This window comes from Salvia splendens, chromosome 19 (assembly GCF_004379255.2).
Source record: "Salvia splendens isolate huo1 chromosome 19, SspV2, whole genome shotgun sequence".
NCBI lineage: Eukaryota > Viridiplantae > Streptophyta > Magnoliopsida > Lamiales > Lamiaceae > Salvia > Salvia splendens.
Genome location: NC_056050.1, coordinates 2,457,337 through 2,465,206, shown reverse-complemented (window position 1 = coordinate 2,465,206; position 7,870 = coordinate 2,457,337).

The window sequence follows — 7,870 nt, the reverse complement described above, 5'->3', positions numbered from 1 at the left end:
GAATTATTTGTGGAATATGGAATGGAAGAATATGTAGATGGGAGAAAAGTTGAAGGCTCTGAGATGAAGATTATGAATTCGGTTAGAGGTATTTATAGGTTGCAACAAGGTTTATTTTTTATAATTTTCGTGGTCTACAAGAAATGGGAGAGATTTGGCTTCATAATATAATAATTTCTTTTCTTCCGTGAATTTCCGCCTAAATTCCCGCCAGCTTTGATTGCACTGCGCAACGTTCGTAGAATAGTCATAACTTTCTCCAAAGAACTCCGATAGAGGCGTGTGAGATATCCTCACGAAGCCCTTTTGAAGTCAAAGAGAGTGGTATGCATTAAGAACTTAATAGAGTTCACATCTGCTGGAAAAGCGGCCTGAACTGATGCTGCTGCACTTTGGCCTTTTTCGTCTTTTTTCTATCATTTATCAACAAACACGTCAAAAATACCAAATGTATAAAATATTCAATTTAAGAACATAATCTGCATGATTGAAATTTAAAACAAGTCAAATCTAGCCCTTAAAAATATGCAAAATCCGTGTTTGTCAGGCATGATTTATGAAGCTATGGTAACATAAGGGAAGTTTTATCCTTCATTAATAAGGATGCCGCGAGGTTTTGTATCTGTGTTGATCGACGGCAGCAGCATCCATAATTTCATCAAGCCCTCCGTCACTGAACAGCTAAGTCTTTCACTTCACACTATCTCTCCTTTTCGGGTTTTTGTTGGCAACTGGGCATCATTGCGATGTGATTATGTGAGTCTCAATACTCCAATTTCTCTGCAGGGCAATTGTTTCGACATAGACCAATTTCTACTGCAAGTAGAGGGTCCCGACGTCATTCTAGGCGTCCAGTGGTTATAGGATCTAGGCAAAGTGACGTTGGATTTTTGTGACTTAACCATGGAATTTAATTGGAACAAGTCGCCGGTTATGTTGAAAGGCGATGACAGACCACCGAAGCGAATATCCTACAACAATCTATTTTCGCTTATTGGCTAGGACCGTGACTTAGAAATATTTGAAGTCGTTCCTCTGGACCCGAATTCACAGGTGGTTCGTGCACCCCAGACCAACGTGGACACGACCCTCTTGTCGGTGATAGACAAGTTTGCTGGAGTTTTTGAGGTTCCTTTGGGCCTGCCGCCTGCTCGCTGCAGGGATCACCGAATTCACATACCGCAGTCAAGCAAGCCAATCAACGTTCTCCTATACCAGTATCCTTACTTTCAGAAAGTGGAGATTGATCGTCAGGTGAAAGAGATGCTCTCACAGGGGGTGATTCAACACAGTACTAGCATGTTCTCTTCGCCTGTGATCTTGGTCCAAAAAAAAGGACAGCTCGTTTCGGTTTTGTGTGGACTACCGTGCTTTGAATACGGCTATGACTCCGAATCACTTCTCGATCCCCACCGCAGACGGGTTGTTTAACGAGCTACATGCAGCGGTGATCTTCTCAAAACTGGATCATCGTTCAGGTTATCACCAGATTCGAATGCAGGTGAATGCCATTCATTAGATGGCTTTTCGAACTCACGATGGCCATTTTGAGTTTCTAGTAATGTCGTTCGGTTTGACAAATGCTCCATCCACATTTCAAGCCACTATGAATGGGATCTTCAAATCGTTCCTCCGTCGCTTCGTAATTGTATTTTTTATGATATTTTGGTCTACAGTACCTCTGCAGAAGAGCATCTCACCCACCTCTACGAAGTACTCACCGTCGTTAAGGACAATGCATTCTTTATCAAGAAGTCGAAATGTGCATTTGACGTATCACCCATAGATTATCTCGGTCACATAATTTCAGCACTGGAGCTCCTGCTAGATCGAAGCTATGTTGATTTGGCCCCCACCCACCAACATCAAGCGTCTCTGAGGTTTTCTAGGCCTTACAGGCTTCTATCGCAGATTTGTGCATAATTACTCAGTTATAACTGTTAGAAATCAAGGATGAAATCAAGTGAAATTATGAAAAGATTATGAAATCAATTAGGAGTGATTCTTTCCGGTTTTGTAGCTAGGGTAAATCTTATGAAATCATACCATATGTAAATACTCTCTAAGCCTATTTAGGCGTGTATTCTCCTCCTTTGCTACATACTTGAGAAATGTATGAAAACCATTCTTCAACATGCCATCAGAGCCAAATAATCGAAGGCTCAAAAGATAACCTCATCATAGCCCGAATACCTGTCCCGACCAGAAGGTGGCGACGGACGACCAGACCTGAAAATGGCATACGAAGGAGATGTTAAAACCGATGATCTCAGACTCAAAGCAAGCAAGAATGTTACAGTAGCATTCAAGCTAAATGGAAGGAACTATGCGTTATGGGCTAGGCTAATGAGAGTAGCCATCGGGAGCTGAAGGGCATTGCGGCACATCACCGGAGTGCCGGAACCCCCAAAACCAACCGACAAAGAATATCTGGAGTGGGATGAGACCGACTTAGTGGTCTTCTCCTGGATCGTGGACAACATGGAGATCGAAATCATCACAGATTTCGCACACCACCAAAGTGCGAAGGCGATTTGGGACAGCTTGGCCGTGACATATCAGAGTATGTTGGATTCGTATATGATATACGATCTGGAGGACAAAGCCAGCCGGATTGTTCAAGGGGACACGGATCTGGAGACCTACTGGAGGACCCTGCACGGGGTCTGGATCGAGACTGATCGATGCCAAACCAAGACCATCACCTGCTGTGATAAAGGAATTGGTGAGTATCGAAACATCATCAATCAAAGGAGATTTTACAAGTTCTTGGCGGGATTAAACGCCCAATTCGAAGTAACCAGACGGGACATCCTCAAAGAGAGTTCAACGCCTCCGGTAGATGTTGCATACGGCTGGGTGAAACGAGAGGCCATATGGCTAAAGATTATGTCGTCGGCAAGTCCCGACTCAACCACTGGAGCAAATGGAATGGGGCTCGGTTTCAGAGCCCGAAACACCAGATTTCAGACCCAACAGACACCTCCTCCACCAATCCGTCCCGGACCACCACTCACTGCCACCAACGGCCGCCGCGGAGCCACTAAGCCAGACAAAACAAAGTTATGGTGCTCCAATTGCGGGATGAATAAACATACCCGAGAAAATTGCTTCAAGTTGATCGGATTCCCCAAATGGTGAGACGAGAATCAAAAGGGAAAGGCCAAACTGGCCATCGGAGTAGAAGAAACAGACGGAACAGAGAGCGCCGCTTGTGGATGGGGTGCTGACGGTGTCACTCCACGCGGCGGCGGCGGCAAGCGAGCGGAGGAGGTTGGACAGGCGGCATTCGCCAGACGAGTCGGAGAAACAAAGAGCGGCGGGGTAGAATGAGGTACTGGGCTAGGGTTTCGAAAACCCTACCCATTTTATAATTTGTTGCATAATCCTCTCATTTTGCATAAATTACATGATGCACCCCACACATCTAATTCTGATCCCCATAGTTTACATAATCCGAAAATACACCCCCAGTATGTGATAATGTTGTTTTCAGCCCCAACAGATTTCAAATATTGCATGATATGCCTATTGCGTGTAATGTGCAACGTAAATCTAGATATAAGATGAACGGTGGATTTTTTATTGTGGGGCGACTGACACAATGACACATGATAAAATGGATTTTGTGAATTTTTGTGGTACTATGAAAAGTTAGATACAGACAGCCGATGGGGAATTGACATCTGTAGAGGGGAGTGGAACGATAGAGATATCACCAACATTAAAACTGTCAAATTGCCTCTATGTTCCTAAATTATCGCACAAGTTGATGTCTATTAGTCATGTGACGAAGGAATTAAATTGTACACTGCTAATGCATCCCAATTTCTGTGTATTATAGGATATCAGGACGAGGAGGATAATTGGGCGTGGTACTGAGCGTCAAGGTCTCTACTATGTTGACGAGATGGCTCACCAAGGCAGTGCCGCAATGCTGGCTCACGGATCTGCGACTCGAGACGTTTAGTTGTGGCACAGACGTCTAGGTCATCCATCTCTTGGTTACTTTAAATTGTTGTTTCCTAATTTTTCCCACCTAAAGGATTTTCAGTGTGAATCGTGTGTTTTGGCGAAAAACCACAGACAATCTTTTAAATCTACTGAAACTCGGGTTGAGAGTTTGTTTTCTTTGGTACATGCTGATGTTTGGGGCCCTGCGCCCGTTACTGGTGATCATGGTTTTAGATATTTCTTGTTATTTGTGGATGATTGTTCGAGAATGACGTGGGTATATTTTTTAAATAACAAATCTGAAGTTTATGATAAATTTGTCCTTTTTTACAAACTAATCCAAACCCAATTTCAGACAACCATTAAAGTCCTTAGGTCTGACAATGAGCGGGAGTTCGTCAATAAAGAGATGTCAAGTTTTTTCATGGATAAAGGGTTAGTTCACCAAACCTCGTGCCCATATATCCCCGAACAAAATGGTGTTGCCGAAAGAAAAAACCGAATAATTATGGAAATCGCTCGGGCTCTGTTTTTTTACTCTAAAGTTCCAAAATTTCTTTGGTGAACCGTCTTCCTACGAAAATTTTGAAAATGAAAACCCTATTACAACTGTTATCTTATCTAGCCAACGTACCCGAACCCCTTACCCTACCACTTAAGATATTTGGATGTTCTGTATATGTTCATGTTCCCAAACACGAAAGAACAAAATTTTCCGTGTGCGCCTTAAAATGTGTTTTTTTGGGATGTGAAATCAATCAAAAAGGGTATAGGTGCTTTGATCCGACATCTAGGAAGATAATAACGACCCTGAATTGTAATTTTTTGGAGTGTGAGTACTACGCCAGTCTTAGTGGTCAGGGGGAGAGTAGCAGTAGAACTGATAGGTCAAGTGGACCCCTAAACTGGTTTGTGTCATTACCAAGCGACTCTGACGTGGAACCAACAGAGACAGTTAGTACTACCGTCGAGCATGTCTTGTCGACGGTAGAGCCTCCTCAACTGCCTTCGCCTATCAATCCTCCTCCAGTGATATCCGAGATAATTCCTGAAACTAGCATCAATAGTACAAATATTCCTGATGACTCTGCCGCATAACCTATAGAAGATAGGGGACCAACAGAGAATGCTGTGATCGACGGAGATACTGGACAATATACACTTCCATATCGAAGCACAAGATGAGTCCCACCTAAATGATATAGTCCAAAACGGATCTCAAAGAAGAGCAGATATTCAATGGTGAATCTGGATAAGGCGAATCTGACAGAAATGGCAGGGGCCTTTATGACGGCGCTATATGAGGAAGAAAAGATCCCTAGGTCAGCGGAGGAGGCAATGAAGATTCAACATTGGAGAGAAGCAATGATTGTGGAAATGAATGCACTGATGAAAAGCAAAACGTGGGTAGTATGCGTGAGACCAGAAGGATCTAGATTGGTGGGATGCCGTTGGGTGTTCACCATCAAGAGGAGACCAGACGGGTCTATTGAACGCTACAAAGCAAGGTTAGTGGCAAAAGGGTATACCCAAACCTATGGAGTTGATTATGCAGAAACCTTCTCACCCGTAGCAAAGATGAACACTATTCGTGTACTATTCTCGATTGCTGCAACAAAGGACTGGCCACTGCACCAATTCGATGTAACTAACGCCTTCTTGCACGGGGAACTCACGAAACCAATCTATATGGAAGCCCTACCGGGATTTGAAGGAGAAGTCAAGGCATGAGAAGTGTGCAAACTAAAGAAAACTCTTTATGGCTTGAAACAGTCACCAAGGGCATGGTTTGGAAGATTTACGGAAGTGATGAAGAAGTATGGATAACAACAGAGCAACTCAGATCATACTCTGTTTCTGAAGAAGAAAGAGGGGAAAATCACATGTCTAATTATCTATGTGGATGATATGATCCTTACAGGAGATGATGAGGAGGAAATAAGACAACTAAGGAAGAACCTCTTTGCGGAATTTGAGATGAAAGACTTGGGCCTCTTGAAATATTTTCTGGGCATTGAAGTGATGCGATCTAAGAAGGGAATATTTATAAGCCAACGGAAGTATGTCTTGGATCTCCTGACGGAAATAGGGATGCTCGATTGCAAGCCTGCAGAAACACCAATGATGCAAAACCATGGACTTAGATTGACGGAAGGGGCTGAACTCACTCACCAAACAAGGTATCAACGCCTAGTCGGTAAACTTATCTATCTCTCTCACACTAGAACGGATATTGCATATGCCGTGGGAATTGTTAGTAAGTTTATGCATAAGCCTCAAGCCGACCATTGGGAAGCAGCGTTGAGGATTGTACGCTACTTGAAGGGAACACCGGGACACGGACTCTTATTCGAGAACCATGGAAACTTGGAGGTGCATGGGTTCACTGATGCAGATTGGGCAGGTAATCCAAATGACCGAAAATCAACTGCAGGGTACTTTACCTTCGTGGGAGGTAATCTTGTGACTTGGCGGAGTAAGAAGCAAAAGGTGGTAGCTTTGTCGAGTGCAGAAGCAGAATATCGTGGGATCAAGAGTGGCGTGACAGAAATCTTAATGACAAGAAATTCGTGCAAACTCTTCTGCGACAACAAGACAACAATCAGTATATCTAAAAATCCTGTGCAACACGATCGAACGAAACACGTTGAGGTTGATCGCCACTTTATCAAGGAGAATAGAGAATCAGGGGTGGTAGACCTTCCATTTGTACGCTCGAAAGATCAGCTAGCAAATATTCTTACAAAGGCTGTGGACGCAAGGAGCTTCAGTGAAGTATTGGGCAAGTTGAACATAAGAGATCCCATTGTTCAACTTGAGGGGGAGTGTTAGAAATCAAGGATGAAATCAAGGGAAATTATGAAAAGATTATGAAATCAATTAGGAGTGATTCTTTCCGGTTTGTAGCTAGGGTAAATCTTATGAAATCATACCATATGTAAATACTCTCTAAGCCTATTCTTCAACAATATATGAAAACCATTCTTCAACAATAACAGCCCCATTGACGGAACTGCTCAAGAAAGACTCATTTATTTGGAGTGATGTTGTGGCGTAGAGTTTTACAGCACTTAAGGAGGCGATGATCTCGACACCGGTGCTTCGTCTTCCTGATTTTTCACTGCCATTTGTAATTGAGACGGACGCTTCCGACTTCGGGGTTGGAGCGATACTTATACAACAAGGGCATCTAGTGGCTTACTTTAGAAAAAAGCTTGGCCCCTACCGCCGCGTCACGTCAACATATTGTAAGGAACTTTACGCCATCGTCGAGGTGGTGCAGAAATGGCGACAATATCTTTTGGCCGTGAGTTTATAATTCTGACCAACGAAGCTTGAATGACCTCATCTCCCATGTAATGCAAACTCATGATCAATAGTTTTATGTTCGAAACATAATGGGGTTCATATTTGAAATTGAGTACGTATCTGGAGCATCAAATAAAGTAGCAGATGCCTTATCACGCTGAGATGATGAAAGCCCTGATTTTGTGCTTACATTGTTTGTGCTCTACGCACGACCAATTCCAGCCGTGATCGACACGATTCGGCGTGAGAACGAACAGCTACCGGATCTGCTAGCCTTGCATCGTGCGGTGAGTTCTAGAGAGGCACCGTCACATATTTCGGTCTCAGATGGCTTGCTCTATTTCGCAACGTATCCACGACCGTCGCACAATGCGGCAGTAGATGAGCTGCTGTTGGAAAGGCATGAGACATTGATGGCTCTGAAGCAGCGGATTACACGATCTTAGGAGTCAATGGCGGAGTTCGCAAATCGGCATCACCGTGACGTCGAGTTTAATGCAGGTGATCGCGTCTTGTTGTAACTACAGCCTTACCGTCAAATCTCACTGAGCAAACCGGTTTCCAACAAGTTGGCTAGAAGGTATTTTGGGCCCTACGAGATGGCTGA